Raw genomic sequence first — 18,186 nt, 5'->3', positions numbered from 1 at the left:
ACAAAGGTATAATTATACCAAGAGCAAGATCATAATCAGATAATGAACATTCAATCATGCAGGGTCAGTATTGTTGAGATAAGTATTCAAAGCATTCCTGAGATGCGAGTTGAGGTATCTACAGTGATGAAGGAGCATACCATTGTCTGAGAGTATAGTACAAACTTATGGCATGAAACTTATATCTTCAAGAGCGAGAGATCTAAGACATAGGTGTTGAGAAACTTTAACATTGTTCCAGAATTCTTCTAACTTGAATATTCTCCAAATGAAGTGGCCCTAAAATAGTCCTGGAATCTCGAACTTGAAAGATCATTACAGCTGAATAACTTAGCAACTGCCAGAGATCCATCCTTCCTTCTGTTGTAGATCAATTAGGCAGTTTGCACTCATTAGTCCACTTCATTTTGTCTTTTCTTCAAACTAAAGAGAGGGAGAAGATCATGGATACTTTGACAACAAACTTCTTTCAGTGATTGCTTTCACTTTCCTCTAGTCTTGGGCTTTTCCTCACTTGTGCTCTGATACCATGTTAATTTTAATTAACATGTTCTTTGCTTAGGACAGTTACTTCAGTGTTCCATATGAACCCATTTATTAATCCATCTTATTCCAATTAGCAGTCACATTAATCATACTGACAGTAACTAAAGAAAGAACATAAATGCTAAATGCAGAAGACAAGCCAAAAACACAAGGATATTGCAACAGCCAGGGAAAAACCCCAAGAAGGGGAAAACCCTTGTTCAATTCTTCTTATTATCAATATCAAATATTCGGAGAGAGAGAGAAAGTACAAAAATTCAACATCCAAATCTGAAGATCCAATATCACAGCCTTTAGACAAGAAGATGACCCAACCAATACTGCAAATCAAGTACTCTCCAGACCTTCTTTCCAGGTTGTGTCTCTTCCACTAGTAATGTCGATCATATTCTCAGGTTGATCTGGGTTAGATTCAGCTCTCAATATTTCCACAAGACTTTCCAGCTGTCAATGTAATGACTGCGGCCAACCCTAAGCAATCTTATACTCCTGTTGGACCCTTGATTAAACACCTAAAGTCTGCGGCCTGCCTGAATTAACCTTACATTGTTACAGCCTACATGAACGAGTGAAACTGTTAATTTTAGTTAACATGTTCTTTGCTTAGGACAGTCACTTATAAGCCCATTTGTTTCCATTAGCAATCTCATGAAACATTATCAAACTGACAGTGACTGAAGAAATAACATAAAGGATGCAGAAGACAAGCCAAGACAAGAATACACAAGGATATGGCTCAAGCCAGGGAAAAACCCCAAGAAGGGGAAAACCCTATATCAATTCTTCTTATTATTAATATCGAATGTCTAGCACACAGAGTGTACAATAATCCAAAGTCAAAATGACTTTGACAATTTGAAGATCCAATATCTTAAACAAGTGGATGGCTCAAACTATAATACCAATATTCAGTCAAGGCCTACCTGAATGAGTGAAACTGTTAATTTTAGTTAACATGTTCTTTGCTTAGGACAGTCACTTCAAAATTCCATATAAGCCCATTTGTTTCCATTAGCAATCTCATGAAACATTATCAAACTGACAGTGACTGAAGAAAGAACATAAAGGATGCAGAAGACAAGCCAAGACAAGAATACACAAGGATATGGCTCAAGCCAGGGAAAAATCCCAAGATGGGGAAAACCCTACATCAATTCTTCTTATTATTAATATCGAATGTTCAGCGCACAGAGAGTACAATAATCCAAAGTCAAAATGACTTTGACAATTTGAAGATCCAATATCTTAAAAAAGTGGATGGCTCAAACTATAATACCCATATTCAGTCAACTGTAATTAAGGTTTGGTTAGGGTTGCTTACTGTTCACTGTGATTTCATTCAATTGATCCAAGGGCCCTCTTTTCAACTTCAGATTTCTTTGGCATGCATGAATATGTCGTTCACTAGCCTTTAGGGTTGATCTGGCCCCATGATAAGACTCTCAGCCCCCTTGATCGTGTAGGTTATACTGAATACGGCCCTGCCTGAGATGATGAATCAAAGATGCGGCCTTATGAGGAGAGGATTTCTCCCTGACTACAGCCCTGCCTGAGATGAATTAGAGATGCGGTCTTATGAGGAGAGGATTTCTCCATCACTCAACAACAAACGAGCCCAGAAATAATTGTACCAACTCAGCCTGCCATGACGCTATAGAACTCAGACTTACAAGGATGAATTTGCCCATACTTAAACTATCCAGACCAGCGGTTGTCCTTCTTGGAGAGTCTTGGCCTTAATTCAGAAGAAAACCTAGATGCAAACCCTCCTTCGTCCTTCTTCAAGAACTCGGCTGCCTCAGACATCTATCCAAGCAATTTGATGTGTGTGAAATGAAGGAGAAGGTACCTCAATATATACAATTCAGTGGAGGTCATGGGACATGACCATTGGGCTTGATGAGCCGACGTAAGGGTGAGGCCGACCTTAATAATGTACTTGAGAGAGAACATAAATTCAAAAACCCACTTCTCCATATCCAAATTTGACGATCTTGAGGTCGATTTTGATCCTCTCAAAAAAGAGGAATTCAATGCCATAATTATCTTCCCCAAAGGAGCTGTCCAAAGTGGAATTTGGCCCTAGTTACCGATTTTAACACTCCCTCTCAACTAGGGAGAATTCCACCTATCAATCCTTCAATGATCATGCCATCCTGTCGACATGAACCATCTTTGTATCTCATCTCTGCTCTGCTTTGCTGAACACTTATATGAATAATAAAGAAGACTCAATCGAGAGTGAGTCACAAGACCTTGCCACTCTCCACTGACAGAAATCAATCCACATAACCAAAACTCCAATTGGACTTGATCCCACGTGATCAAGTTGAAGAAACAACATTCATCCTAGACATAGGGAGTACGGCAGTACATGATGCGTCCATCGGTAATGTTATGGTCCCTATCCACTTTTCCCAACTCATTGGCTAGATGAGAGGTACTTCCCATGTGTCCCAGACAACATGGGTAGGATGACGCAGGAACACCAGTAGGGAAAGAATATATCACATCCTGCTCATAACCACACGTAGGGAAAGGAGAAACCACATCATACAAACGCACATCACAACCACATGTAGGGAAAGGATGAACCACATCCTACAAACACATATCACAACCATATGTAGGGAAAGGATGAACCACATCCTACATGCATGCTAACCAATCATTCGTAGGAAGGATCCTACTCGTGGGGAAAGGATGAACCACGTCCCACCAACATGTCAACCATCAATCGTTGGGAATGAGCATCCTACATGTGGGGAAAGGGTGTACCACGTCCCACTGACATGTCCACTGTTAGGAAACCAGCTCATAAAAAGATAGAAAAGATAGATCAACGCCTTGGAATTCAGCCTCTTCAAGGGGACAACCTCTTTTACATTACACAAATGAACAATTCTTGGATGATACAAATGACTAAACCTCTCTTCTATATATATGAGTCTAAGGGTCAAAATATAATCAAGCCGACATAACAGTGATAACATAAAAGCACAACAATAACAATAGTGGGTTTCTATGGGGCACACTAATAATAATATGGGGACAATAGGGGCACAATAATAACAATAAGGGATACAATGACAATAGTAATGGGGGACTCACCAATATTATAGGGACCTAACATGCCCCTCTTCTTCTGAAACGCATTGTCCTCAACGCTTGAGAAGTTCTGGATGCTTCTGTATAAAATTCTCATCCTCCCATGTGGAATCTTCAGCGGATAATTTCTTCCACTTGATGAGATACTCCGAAATTGATCGATTCCGTAACTGTCGAGTTCTTGTTTCTGTGACTGCTTCCGGTTCCAATATGATTTTTCCTTCTTCGTCAAGTTCTAGCAATATTGTTTGAACTGGGAGCTTGTTACCTATAACCTTCTTTAAACATGAAACATGGAAAACTAGGTGCACTCGGGAAGCTACAGGAAGCTCCAATTTCTATGCCATAGTACCAATCTTTTGCAACACCTTGTACAGACCATAATACTTTGGTGATAATTTATTATCCTTCTTAGCTTGCTTGAGGGACATTTGTTTATATGGTTGTAGCCGTAGGAATACCCAGTCACCTACATCAAAACTTCTTTCGTTGCGATGTTGATTTGCCTGTTGTTTCATTCTATTCCGCGGCAACATGAGGTTATCCTTTAAGAGTTGGAGGACTTGTTGTTGATGCTCAATGTGATGTTCCACTGCTTGAACCTTAGAATTTTCTCTTAATTATGATGTGATGGATGGTGGATGATATCCATAAAGTGCCATAAATGGGGTCATTTTTGCTGCAGTATGGAAGGAAGTGTTATACCACCATTCAGCCAGAGGCAACCATTTGACCCATTGTGCCTGTTTATCAGATACAAATCAACGAAGATATCCTTCCAAACATTTTTTTACTATCTCAGTTTGCCCATCAGATTGAGGATGATAAGATGAGCAATGAGCTAACTGAGTACCGAGACAAGAAAATAATTTTGTCCAAAAATTTCCAGTGAAAATGGGATCTCTGTCGCTTACAATAATCTTTGGGTTTCCATGTAGCTTTTGAATTGTTTCCATAAATGCAGTAGAAACTGTATTGGCTTTAAATGCATGCGATAATGCACAAAAGTGTGCATACTTGGTAGGTCTGTCAACTACCACCATGATGACACTCTTTCCTTCAGACTTGGGTAAACCTGTGATAAAATCCATTGAAACCTCCTCCCAACATTGGCTTGGAATGGATAAAGGTTGTAATAGACCTAGGGTCTTAATTGTTTCAACTTTATTTTGTTGGCAAACCAAACATTCCGCCACAAACTTTTGAATATCTGATTTAAGGCCATCCCAAAAAAATTCCTTCTTAACCCTGTGGTAAGTTTTTAAAATTCCTGGGTGCCCTCCTAAGGGAGAAGTGTGCAATTCCATAAGAATCTTTTGTTTGAGTTGGGAATTCTTACATAGGTATAAGCGATCTTTGTACCATAACAAATCATTTTTCCAGTTAAATGTATCAGATGTACTGGGATCTTGTTGTAACTTTTGAATGAGTGCCCACACTTCTTCGTCATTCTTCCATTCATCCCTTGCTTCGTTTATCCAATCTAGTTGGATAATAGAAATGGCACACAACAATGCTTCCACATCCTCATCATTTCTTGAGAGTGCATCTGCCACAACATTTTGCTTCCCTTTTGTGTAGATGATTTCAAAGTCATAACCCAACATCTTTGTGACCCATTTTTATTGCTCTTCAAAGGATAATATTTGTTCTAAAAAATATTTAAGACTATCATGATTCGTTTTTACCTTGAAGTGTCTTCCCATTAGGTAGAGTCGCCATTTCTTAAGTGCATATAGTATTGCCAACATTTCCTTCTCATAAATAGCTTTACGTAAATAATTTCCTTTGATTGGATGACTTTCGAAAGCAATGGGTCTTTCATCTTGCATTAAAACAACACCAATTCCATTTCCTGAAGCATCACATTCCACAATAAAGGTTTTTATGAAGTCAGACGTAGCTAAGACCAGTGCTTGGCACATTGCCTTTTTAAGATGTTCAAAGGCCTTTGTTGTTGTTAGAGGTGCTACTATTCTCCCATAATTCTTAACAAACTTGCGATAATACCCTGTCAACCCGAGAAATCCTCGCAGATGCTTTATGGATGTGGGTATTTTCCATTCCTTAATGGCTTTAATTTTGCTAGGGTATACCTTCACACCTTCATGAGATACAATATGACCCAGATATTCCACCTCTGGTACTCCAAAGAAACATTTGGAGCTTTTTGCATATAATTGTTTCTCCTCCAATAGTTTGAGCACCCTGTCAACATGTTCAACATGATCCTTCCAAGACTTGTAGATTAATATATCATCAAAAAATACTAACACAAATTTTCTAAGGAAGGGTTTGAAAATGGAATTCATCAAACCTTTAAATGTAGAAGGTGCATTGGTAAGGCCAAAAGGCATGACCAAAAATTCATAATGACCCTCATGAGTTCTAAATGTTGTTTTCGGAATGTCTTCAATCTTCATTCTGATTTGATAATATCCTGAATGAAGATCCAACTTGGTGAAGTAAATTGATCCATGCAATTCATCCAATAATTCATCAATGACAGGAATGGGAAATTTATCTTTAATAGTGAGCTTGTTGAGCTCCCTATAATCCGGACACATGCGCCATGATCCATCCTTCTTGTGCACCAATACTACTTGAGCAGAGAAAGAACTTTGACTAGGTTGAATTATACCAGCCTTTAGCATTTCTGCAACCATGCGTTCAATTTCACTCTTTTGAGCATAGGGATATCTGTACAGCCTGATGTTTGGAGGAACACTTCCTGGAATCGAATGAATAGCATGATCATGATCACGAATAGGTGGGAGGCCTTTGAAAGTCTCAAATACCTTGGAATGATTGTCCAAGACTTTTTGGAGATCTGGAGAAATAGATGATTTCGATGTGGGAACCTCTAGTGAACATAATTGTGCAATCACGCCTTGTTGTTCCTTCTTTAGAAGCTTTGTCATACCATTAGAGCTGATTATCTTTCTCGGTTTCCCTGCAATACCCCTTAATTCAACTTCCTTTCCTTCTGCACAAAATTTCATGAAAAATTCTTGAAAATTAATTGCTATTGTACCCAAGGATTGTAGCCATTGGACTCCTAGTACAACATCAGCACCACCCATTGGAATGGAAAGCATTGGTCTATTCAATACATATTCTCCCATGGATAGGTTGATATTATAGCACTTTCCAGAGCAATTTATGGTTCCTCCACTTGCAACCATCACTTGACACTTTGGGGCTGGATATAGGAAGCAATTCAATTCCTTGGCTATCTTACAATGAATAAAATTATGGGTACTTCCCGAATCAATCAACACTATTACATTTTTCTTCTTGATATGTCCTTCTATCTTGATAGTTTGAGGAGTGGTAATTCTAGCCAATGCATTACAAGATATGGGCGGATTCATTTCTTCTTTATCTAGGGTTTTTCCTGGAGTATATCATTTTCTTTTGACATTTCTTGTTCCTTTTCTTCCTCCTCTTCACAATCTATGTAGAATAATTTCTTCTCAGCACACTTATGACCTTTAGTGTATTTGCTATCACAACTGTAACAAAGCCCTTTTACTCTTTTTTCTTCCAATTGTTGTGGTGTCAACCTTATAGGTTGTGGAAGGCTAGGGGAAAAACCACTTCCATCTTTATAGTTGTGAGTGGTAAGCTTCCTGGTTGCCATAATTTTGCTTTCCATTTTTCTTGCTAACCTAAATGCCTTCTCCAATGAATCAGGTTCTCAAAGGCGAACTTCATGTTGGATATTATCCTTTAAAGTCCCTATGAACACATCAATCCTATGCTCCTCTGGAATATATTTTACACTTATGTTCAATTTTTGGAACTCCTTAATGTGCTCCATCATTGAACCCTTTTGTTTGAGATTTATCTATTGGCTAAAAAAGGTGTTACTTCTTGTATTCTCATAATGCACTATCATTTCTTCCGTAAAAATTGCCCAAGTGACAATTTGTTTAGGAGAGCAAAGCCATCGATACCATACAAACTGATTTGGTTCCAAATATAAAGTTGCAACACGTACCTTTTGTGTGTTTTGCACATTATGGAGATCGAAAAATTGCTCCATCTGTAGTATCCATGTTCCAGGATCCTTGCCATCAAACTTCCTCATATCGATTTTTGGAACATGGTGGGTCTTCAATCCAACATTGGAGTCTATGAAATCATGATTAACATTTCTTTTATTCTCATCATGAGTTTCTTTTACTACCTTTTCACCATTAGTAACCATTTCTTGTAGCAACTTATTCAAATTTATCTTCAATTCTTCCATCTTAGCATCCATGCCATTCATTTTGGCGTCCATGCCATTCATCTTAGCTTCCACGCCATCCATATTAACTTGCATAACATTCATATTAGCTTCCATGCCATCCATCTTAGCTTCCACACCATCCATCTTAACTTGCATGCCATTCATATTAGCTTCCACGCAATTCATCTTGGCTTCAATTACCTTTTGTGAGAGTGAAATTTGTTGTACTTGGTCTTGCAATTTTGATATATCATGTTGCATTTCTTCCTCTTCTTCACGAGTCATGCTAGAGCTTTCAAGTTGCTTACTAGGTGTTTCCATTTTCTTTCTTCGTGGCATCAATTAATGTTAATAATTCTTCACTATTCCCTTTGAATTCCTTCAAACTAATTTTTCAAACCAATCTTATGCAAAATTTAAAAAAAAAAACTACACACCTTGTTTTTTCACTTTGTAAGAGCTCGATATTGAATCTGTTGTATCTATGTAACTGTGTATCTCGAATATCTGAAATCGCGTCCTGCAGTAGCCCTTTGAGTCACCTTTCTAACCCCGCAAGTCTGATCAAGATTGGATTCTCCAAGAGTTATGCGAAATCTCTCACGGTGACCTAATTATAGACTAGTTCAGTAGAGTGAACTTGTACGAAGTGCCATGTGTCACTGTTTCAACCTTAGTACCTGCAACCGACATACAGAAAACTACAAGTCGTCCTCTTTTTGAAACTTCTTATGAAATTTCAATCTGATGCTCAGAACAAAAGTTATGACGATTTTCCCAAGGTCACCTATTTGGAATGTAATTTGAGAGTCTGCAAAAACCCTAACTTCCGCAGATCATATCTCTGAAAATATAGCGAGACAAGCTCTGAAATTCAGACCCAAAGTTCAGAACGATTGCGGCTCAAATGGTTTTTTTAGCTTCTGAAACGTCGCAGAAAAAAAGTTATAGCGAAAATTCCACGATGACCTATTTGGAGCAGTGAAACCTAGAATCCAAAGTTTTGATACCAAATGTTAGGAAACCAGCTCACAAAAAGATATTAAAGATAGATCAACGCCTTAGAATTCAGCCTCTTCGAGGGGGCAACCTCCTTTACATTACACAAATGAACAATTCTTGGATGATACAAATGACTAAACCTCCCTTCTATATATAGGAGTCTAAAGGGTCAAAATATAATCAAGCCGACATAACAGTAATAACATAAGGGCACAACAATAAAAATAGTGGGTTTCTATGGGGCGCACTAATAACAATATGGGGTCAATAGGAGCACAATAATAACAATAAGGGATACAATGACAATAGTAATGGGGAATCACTAGTATTATAGGGACCTAACATCCACAAACAGATGCCCGAATGCATCTATCACAAGGGCGACTGTAGGAGAAGGTGAACCACTCATCCTATACACATGTGTCATCAACCATAGAGGAAGGTGAACCATTCACCCTACACACATGTCAACCCCCATGGGGTATCACAAGGGAAGGTGAACCACTCACCCTGTACACAGCGCACCAATAGGGGAAGGTGAACCACTCACACTATGGTCACTCATACTCAATAAGTACCCCAAGCCCCCAGGAGCTCCCAGAGCTCAATGTTCAATCTTAACCAAGAATCCCTTTATATAGGGAATAGTACTAAGCTGCTTTCTTAAAATCAAGACTAGATTAATGGGAGCCTCATAGCTTCATTTAGCAACATATAGATGTATATATAGCAAACGCATTGATTTACAGAAGAGATTTTGGCAACACTTAGTAATCCTCTGCCTCTAAATGAAAGAAATTATTTAACTGATCTTACTTCCTCGTACTCAAGGAGATCACAAGCCTAAGCTTGTCTTTCCAAAGTGCAAAGCGTCCATCTGGCAGCCTGCTCATCATGAGATCCATCTACTTTGAAGACATAAAGGTGGATCTTAAGAGATACAACACCTAGATGTGCTTTTACCATCTACCATAATGTCAGCTCCTTTCTAAGAGGCTATGAAAGGATGTCGGAAATCTACTCATTTCATCAATAGTGATAAAGCTTGGAGGCTCCTCAATATATTATATCCAAATGGTTCATGGATGAGTTTTTTGTCTTCATAAAAACTTTCTTCCAGGAACATTCAGCCTCAACGGTGATTCCAGTGTAACCAAATCAAGAGATATCAAACTGTCAATTGAGCTGGGATGAGAATATTCATGAAGACTTAGATTCCAGCACAGAAATATTTCAATGAGCAGCTATCCAATATATGAGGCTCATCCATAGATCAATTCATAGTGAGGCATGACTGATAGGGTGTAATAACAACAGTGATCCCACCAGGTGTACATATGCAGACCAACTGCTTCTCCATCTCATCGGACCTTTAAGTGCAGAAAACAAGGCTAGGTCTTTGACTTTAAAAGTCAACTCCCTCTTATATTGATAAATTAGAGGGTCATAAAATTCCTTCTAGATTTAGAGACTGACCTTGCCAAACATAATCATTGAGCCACCTGTAACCTGTCCCTTTTCTACTATAGACCCTTAGGATCATGAGCCACACTCATCAAGGTATCATCAGAGTCATCCTCAAGTTATACTGTCAGAGATTCTATAGCTCCCTCTGAAGTCTTACTTCAGTTGCTCCTTATCTTGCTGCAACTATATCAGCAAACCTGCCCTGTCAGACTTTCTCATATGCTATGACCATTCAACAGTAATTCAGAACAATCGATGGATTTAGCAGAATCATGTACTTCCAATTATGTGAAGACACCAAGAGACTTGCTCTGAATTTGCCTTGGAGCGGACTGTTCTGATGCTTTTGAACTAACTGCTACAAATCTGAATGAGCCAAGATGATTTAAACAATTTTGATTTATACCCCTAATTGTCACTGTTCTGAATATCTTCTGTCATACTCTAAATGGACTACAATTTCAAATTCTAGAACCTGTTATCATAATGTTTGGGTCATTTATTGCATTAAATTTCACTGTTGTAATCCTGTCACCATAAACTTCTCTGCCTCCAGATAATAACACATCAATGATACGATCCCAGCTTAGCCAGAATAAACTTGACAATATATATAAGCTCTATCAGACATAATAAAGATAGCTCAATAGCAACATTATATTTATGCAACAAACCCAATCACTGGTCATTAACACCCAGGCACTTCAATCATTCCTTCTTTCTTAGCACAACAATTCAAATATAATATGATTGGACAATTTTGTCAGCAGCCAAGGATTCAATGCTCCTTTCAAGGAGAGATCAAGTAATTATGTATCAGTGTAATTTGAGAATATGTATTACCTGTGTTGCTTCTCTTCCTCCAGGGCCAACCGATACCACAAGATGAAATAGATCTGATATATTCATAGTCCAGGTGTCAAAAAACACTGTTGTCATACTTTCACGAAGATCACATAGGCTTCTATGAATACAGATACTGCACCAGGAGTTGATTCCCTTTTCTGATTTGGTTACGGATGCAAAGGGTTTCTCAACTGTGCCAAGGTCGAATTTATGCATGTCCAACTCCTTTCCTTTACTCAGTTACTTCATTCAATACTCAATATTGCCAATAATATTCTTATGTCGATATTGTTCTTGTCCTCAACAAGAAGCTCATCAAGAGATACCACCCTGAGAGAAAAAAATGAGACATGGTTGATGTGCGAAGACCCTTGTAGCAAAAAATATAACTGAACCATCCATTAAACAGCTGCAACAACAATTTACTATGATTCTGCCATATCAGAGAGCGAGTAACTTGTCAAGGAGCAAGTGTCATAAAAACAGAGTATCAAACCAAGGGTAATGTGAGCTATAAAGCAGATTATACATCAACTTGGTTGTGCCAAGATCATTCCATATCTATAAGAATGATAAGAGTATACACCTATAAAGTGCAGAGATCAATTGAGATCAAAGTATACAACAGCACTGGAATTATACTATCCAGATTATACTCTGAGGAGACATAGATGAACAAAGATCATACAGATATCAAATAGAGGGTATGCCAATACGATGAGGTTATTCAAAAGTGTGCTAACACTGTCATCGTTATTGGACCATTCCAGAAGAGAGAGTTCTCCATCATGTAGAAGTCTACGTAAAGAGAGATCAAGAGTAGTCCAAAAACATCTGCTTCAGCAATGCTTCAATGAGCCTCAACGCTGCTACAAGATATACTCAGGTCTTAACACTGCTTTCTTTAAACCAAAGCTCCAAGGGTGCTATATGTCTGTCGCAAAGCAGAATTCTAGTTAGCTCTGTAAGAGGACCAAACTGAAAGTCAATATAGTGCTTCCAAGATGTTACTCCTGTGCTTTTAATTTAGTGCGATGCTTCCAAGGTTTCTACAAGAGTTGAGATCTGCTATATTTGCACAGTGATAATGAACAGAGGTCTCGAAGATTGTCATAATTCACACAACAGTACAAGGAGGTTTGGAAGGCTGATAGAATTAAAGTAAGCTTCCATGATTCACCTAGTGAGACTTATTTCCTCGGTTTTGATTTCAAGCAAGAAGTGAAAGCCAGGCTCCAGGGTCAAGATAGTGACAGCGAGAGAATTTACAACAGAGGTCACAAGTCTGCAATCCAGGTTTGAATGTAGAATTTTTCCACATATCTGTAATTGCTACAGGAATATACTTTAAGAGAACACAGGTCTTGTAATGGTTCCACAGATCCGAGATATCCTTCATACTTTCTTGCTGATGACTGCAAAAAATGATCTTCCTAGCAAAGCCGAAGATATCTCTTAATGTCAATCGAAACACACCTTATGAACATTGATACATACATTGGTTCATCAGTGAATGAGGCCACAGAGAATCAACAAACCATCTGAGATTGCTTTCTTCCACCCTCTTGCTTGGGCTTGTCCTCACCTGCGCTCTGATACCATGTTAATTTTAGATAACATGTTCTTTGCTTAGGACAGTCACTTCAAAATTCCATATAAGCCCATTTGTTAGTCTATTTTATTTCCATTAGCAATCTCATGAAACATTATCAAACTGACAGTGACTGAAGAAAGAACATAAAGGATGCACAAGATAAGCCAAGACAAGAATACACAAGGATATGGCTCAAGCCAAGGAAAAACCCCAAGATGGGGAAAACCCTATATCAATTCTTCTTATTATTAATATCGAATGTTCATTGCACAGAGAGTACAATAATCCAAAGTCAAAATGACTTTGACAATTTGAAGATCCAATATCTTAAACAAGTGGATGGCTCAAACTATAATACCAATATTCAGTCAACTGTAATTAAGGTCTGGTTAGGGCTACTTACTGTCCACTGCGATTTCACTCAATTGATCAAAGGGCCCTCTTTTCAACTGCAGCTTTCTCTGGCATGCATGAATATGTCCTTTGCTGGCCTTTAGGGCTGATTTGGACCCATGATAGGACTCTCAACCCCCTTGACTGTGTAGGTAATACTGAATGCGGCCTGCCTGAGATGATGAATCAGATATGCGGCCTTATGAGGAGAGGATTTCTCCCTGACTGCGGCCCTGCCTGAGATAAATCAGAGATGCGGTCTTATGAGGAGAGGATTTCTCCCTGACTCAACCACAAACGAGCCCAAAAATAACTGTACCAACTCAGCCTGCCATGATGCTACAGAACTCGGGCTTGCAAGGATGAATTTGCCCATACTTAAATTGTCCAGACCTGCGGCTGTCCTTCTTGGAGAGTCTTGGCCTTAATTCAGAAGAAAACCCAGAAACAAACCCTCCTTCGACCTTCTTCAACAACTTGGTTGCCTCAGACATCCATCCAAGCAATTTGATGTGTGTGAAATGAGGGAGAAGGTACCTCAATATATACAATTCGGTGGAGGTCATGGGACGTGACCATTGGGCTTGATGAGCCGACATAAGGGTGAGGCCGACCTTAATAATTTACTTGAGAGAGAACATAAATTCAAAAACCCACTTCTCCTTATCCAAATTTGACGATATTGAGGTCGATTTTGGTCCTCTCGAAAAGAGGAATTCAATGCCATAATTATCTTCCCCAAAGGAGCTGTCCAAAGTGGAATTTGGCCCTAGTTGTCGATTTTAACAGAAACCCTATTTTTAATAGGCTTGAAACATCTCCCAAACAGTCCTAAGGCCTGCGGCTTCTTTCCTAAGGGATCTCGGCGTGTAGAGGATAATGAAAGCTGCCCAGAACAGTTCTTCAATTGGCCCAGATTAGCCCTTAACATATTCGGTCTTGTTTGGCTAAGAAACTCGGCCCACTGTCCAGCAAGGTAAGGTCTGTATCTGCAACCTTCTTGAAGGAGAGTTTACACATCATAGTACATACCCAAAAACACTAGACATCACTTGTTCTTGCGGTCAGCCTCAGAGAAAAAACTCGGACCTGCAATAAGAGAGATATGCCCAGATTCTTCCACACCTAATCCCCAATCAACTTTGCTGCCTCAGAGATATATTATCACAAGAATGAGAGACCAAGAATATGTAAATGAGATTGGAGACCACTCCTTTATATACAAATCGTTGAGGTCAAGAGTCATGTTGTTTGGGCTCTCATGAGCCTACATTAGGGTGAGGCCGACCCTAAAAATTCGCACATGAGAGAGTTTCAATTCAAAAACACATTTTTCCTTAACCAAATTTGGCGGCATTTAGGTCGATTTTGATCCTCTCGAGAAGAGGAATTTAATGCAATGATTATCTCCATCGGATGAGCTATCCAAAGTGGAATTTTTCCCTAGTTGCCAATTTTAACAATACAAGTCAAGAAATTCAAGGAGAAGTCGCAGATATAGCCTCCAGATCCGACTTAAAATTTGCTTGAAAATTCAGCTTCAATACATCACTTAACAGTCATTGTGAGAGACTTGTTGACCATGTACACGTCAACAGTTCCAGGAAGCTGTGTATACAGCGGTGGCTAAAATTTTTCAAGTCATTGTCATCATTGCAATCCCAAATTCTTCAATTTCATTGTAAAAATGATTCTAGTATGACTATGAAGCCATGTAACAACACCTAGGTAAGTCTTTGATTCTTAACAAAGGATTTCACTTTAGAGAGTTTTTTAACCTCCCTAAATTATTTGTGTTTCTAAACACAAATAAATAGCAGATTTTTTCTCCCAAGCATCCCCCAAAGCCAGGGTGGAATCTTCTGATAAGGTCTTAGGTGAGTCCTAATGTTATCGATCTTGTATTTTTATCATACTAGATCATGTCTTGTGTCGCAAAATTTGGTTGAGTTTAACAGGTTGTGTCTATTGTAAAATTCCCCTTCTATGGAAGATTATTGTAAAATCCTAATGTAAAAAAGTGTTGTCTGGGAATATTTTTGGTGAATGGTTACTCATAGTTAGACACCATTGCCAAAATATATTTTAGACCCACTTAGAGGGTGGAAAAATATGTTTAATCCCCTCTTAAGTCTTTATGTTTATTTTTCTGAAAAAAAATAAAAGAAAATTAATTAGCCAGAAATTAATCAAAAAATTAAAATGAGAGAAAAATAGTTTCTCTCCAAGTGGAAGAATAAATTTTGGAGAAAAGTGACCTTCCCAAGGAAGAATAAATTTTAAGGACTTAATTCCAAGGAGAAAAATCCCTCAAAATTTCGTGGGTCTAGAAGAAATTAATTTTCTGAGGTCCTCCATCAAAGCAAAAATCAAACCTTTGGACCATGGTGGTTAAGTAAAGGATCAATTTTCAAGGAAAAAAGGTTGGAAAAAATATTTTTTGGACTGGGATCAAGACCTTCATCAACAAATTCGAATTTTTCTTCCAGATCAAGGGACACTATTTAATATTGGCATGGATCAAGCGGCAACTAACCATTATTCTCAAGGATCAAGGAAACTAGCCATTATTTCTACTTGAAGGGGTTTGATACTCTCATTTTCTATATAAGGAAGCTATTGAGCTCCTCATTGATCATCATGTACTCATTAGAAAATCATTCGATGAAGCTGTGAGTCAAGTTATGGGATGTAATTTTTAATTTGCAATAATAATATCAAAATCTTTGGGGGTTTATCTTGCGATGGTGTTCCTTTTCTGCTTCTTGTGGTAATGTTTTTTCTAGATCTTGTTCGTAATGCTCTACTGAATAATATTGTCAAGTTATTATTTCATTTGCCATCAATTGAATTATCTATTTGCACAGGTATCTTGCATTAGGTACTGGGTTTAGAAAAACATTCTAGTTCACTCGATCTAGCAGGTATCTCTAAATATAGATGGTTTTAATGTGTATCTAGCCCCTTGTGATCTAATAACTTCACTTCAAGTGTGTAGAGAGTATTTGATATACAGATCTTGGGCGTGAGGGGGAGTCATCGGTTGGACCAGCCAACTCCCAAGACAAGAGGTTTAAAATCCCATCATGTTAATTCTCCAAGGCTTATCTAACGATTTGTATGCGGTAACTTGGCCATGGCACTAAATTAAAAAATTCTCTCAAATTATTTCAAATTTAATTGTACAATTAAAGTTAGATTTGCTTATTAGAGCTTGAATTTTAATGTGAATATTGTAAATAATTTGTATATTAATTTTCTAACCTTAGTAATTATTTGTTCATTATACATAACGTCATTTGGGATTTTAATTTTTTATTTTTCTTATGAGATGTCTAGGGTTTTTGAACTTATTTTTTCAGATGGATTATTTTCAGATCAAGGACAGGAACATTTTCTGAAGGCCCTAGGCCTCATCCAGCCTAAGAAGCCAGGGTTTAGGGCTGTTATTACACCTTTTAAAGGGCCATCTAGCTTCCTTTCAGGGCTGCAAAAAATCTAAGGCCTTTCTAGCCTTCTCAAAGTTCAATCTACCATTTGTGGCTTGTTTTCACCTCAACAAATTTTTTTTAGGGAAGCCACAAGGGTTTGAGTCATCTTGGAGGGTTCGATCTGCAATTTTATAGCTCCTTTATTCATCAAAAAAAAAAAATCTAGAGCAGCCGCTAGGCCTAAAGCCATTGTCTCACTTCAAAGGCCAATTTTCTCAAGGGTTTGACATTCAATATTTTGTAAATTATTCTGTAAAATTATTTTCTTGTCAAGATCTAACTTGGGTTGATGATTGCAGGCTTATTGGCACATTTTTTAACTCAAGCTTTGTATTTTTGACTTGTTTTTGCTTAGCCACAATGCCTTTGGTTGACTGCTCTTGCCTTCGTTTGATTCCGGGAACTAACATATTTGTTTGCAGGGGTCATTCTCATTTACTTGAAGGATTTTCACATAAGTTTGTGGCTAGGGGTTACCTCTCTTGGTATTTCTCTGTCTCACACATTTTTAAGGGCTGCCGCACGCCTAGAAGGCCTTGAATTACCTTGGCCACTAGCGTTCCCAGGGTCTGTTCCATACCCTTATCGTTTCTAGAGCCTATGCTTGTCACTGCAGGGTTAAAGTCACATTTTGAAGGGGTTAGATGAAGATCACTGATCTGTGTTCTGGACATTGCTATTTCGATACTGCATTTGGTATATCTGCCACTGAAGGAGGGCCGCAAGGTTTAGAGCCTCTTCTCTTCCAACTGTGAGCTTATTGCAGACCTAAACATTCACTCAGATATGAAGTATCAATATACAGGGGCTAATCACTTGAGAGAATTAAGTATAAGAAGCCTAAAACAACTAATATCGGTCACATATCAACACACGGAAATTTAATTGTTGTTTTTCTAGCCTTCATCTCGTTATCTAGTGACTGATCTAGCTAAGCTGTGAGGTATTGCATGACTGTCATGAAATATCAGATCTGAAACAAATCGTTTGCAGACCCTAATTATCAAGAGCAGACATACTAATCGCAAGAATAATCTCAAGTATTTTGAGCTCTTGTCTCATACATCTTTGGTGAGCAATCTTGATTTTGAGGACTGATATCATTGCTACAGTTGACTGATTGCATTGTTCAGAGGTTTGATTTGAGTTTGCAGTAATATTTCTAAAGTCTAGCATAAGTGTTCTTGGCATCTGACTTGATTGTTGTGCATTGGCTCTTCCTCACTTGCATTTGTGATTGATCTTATGTTGAGTGGACTGTCATACATTGGCAGTAAGCTACAGCAATCTTATCTCTTCGTTGACGGTGGCACTGAATGTCTAATGCATATTTGACAAATTAATCATTAGCATTTGGGCAGCAGACTCATAAGATATTATCATTGCTATTGGTTTCTCTCTTGTCTTGTCAAGGATAGCCTTGTTTGGTTACTAACCTTTCTTCTCCCTCATTGTGCATGGTTAGACTCTAGTTGCATCTCGTCTGCATAAGAATTTCTCTC

The 18,186-nt window shown here is 38.3% G+C and overlaps 1 protein-coding gene across 1 annotated transcript in view; it reads right to left on the bottom strand.

The window, feature by feature from the left end:
- The window catches only part of LOC149151816 (N-terminal nucleophile aminohydrolases (Ntn hydrolases) superfamily protein), a 331,242-nt gene that overhangs the window by 171,203 nt on the left and 141,853 nt on the right, over window positions 1-18,186 (bottom strand). The gene's annotated exons all lie outside the window — the stretch shown is intronic.

The sequence above is a fragment of the Pinus tabuliformis genome, chromosome 9 (assembly GCF_031772625.1).
Source record: "Pinus tabuliformis cultivar Carrire ecotype Pingquan chromosome 9, CPIR1, whole genome shotgun sequence".
Lineage (NCBI taxonomy): Eukaryota > Viridiplantae > Streptophyta > Pinopsida > Pinales > Pinaceae > Pinus > Pinus tabuliformis.
Note: the sequence above shows the minus strand (reverse complement) of the source record. Positions and strands in the feature narration are given on the sequence as shown.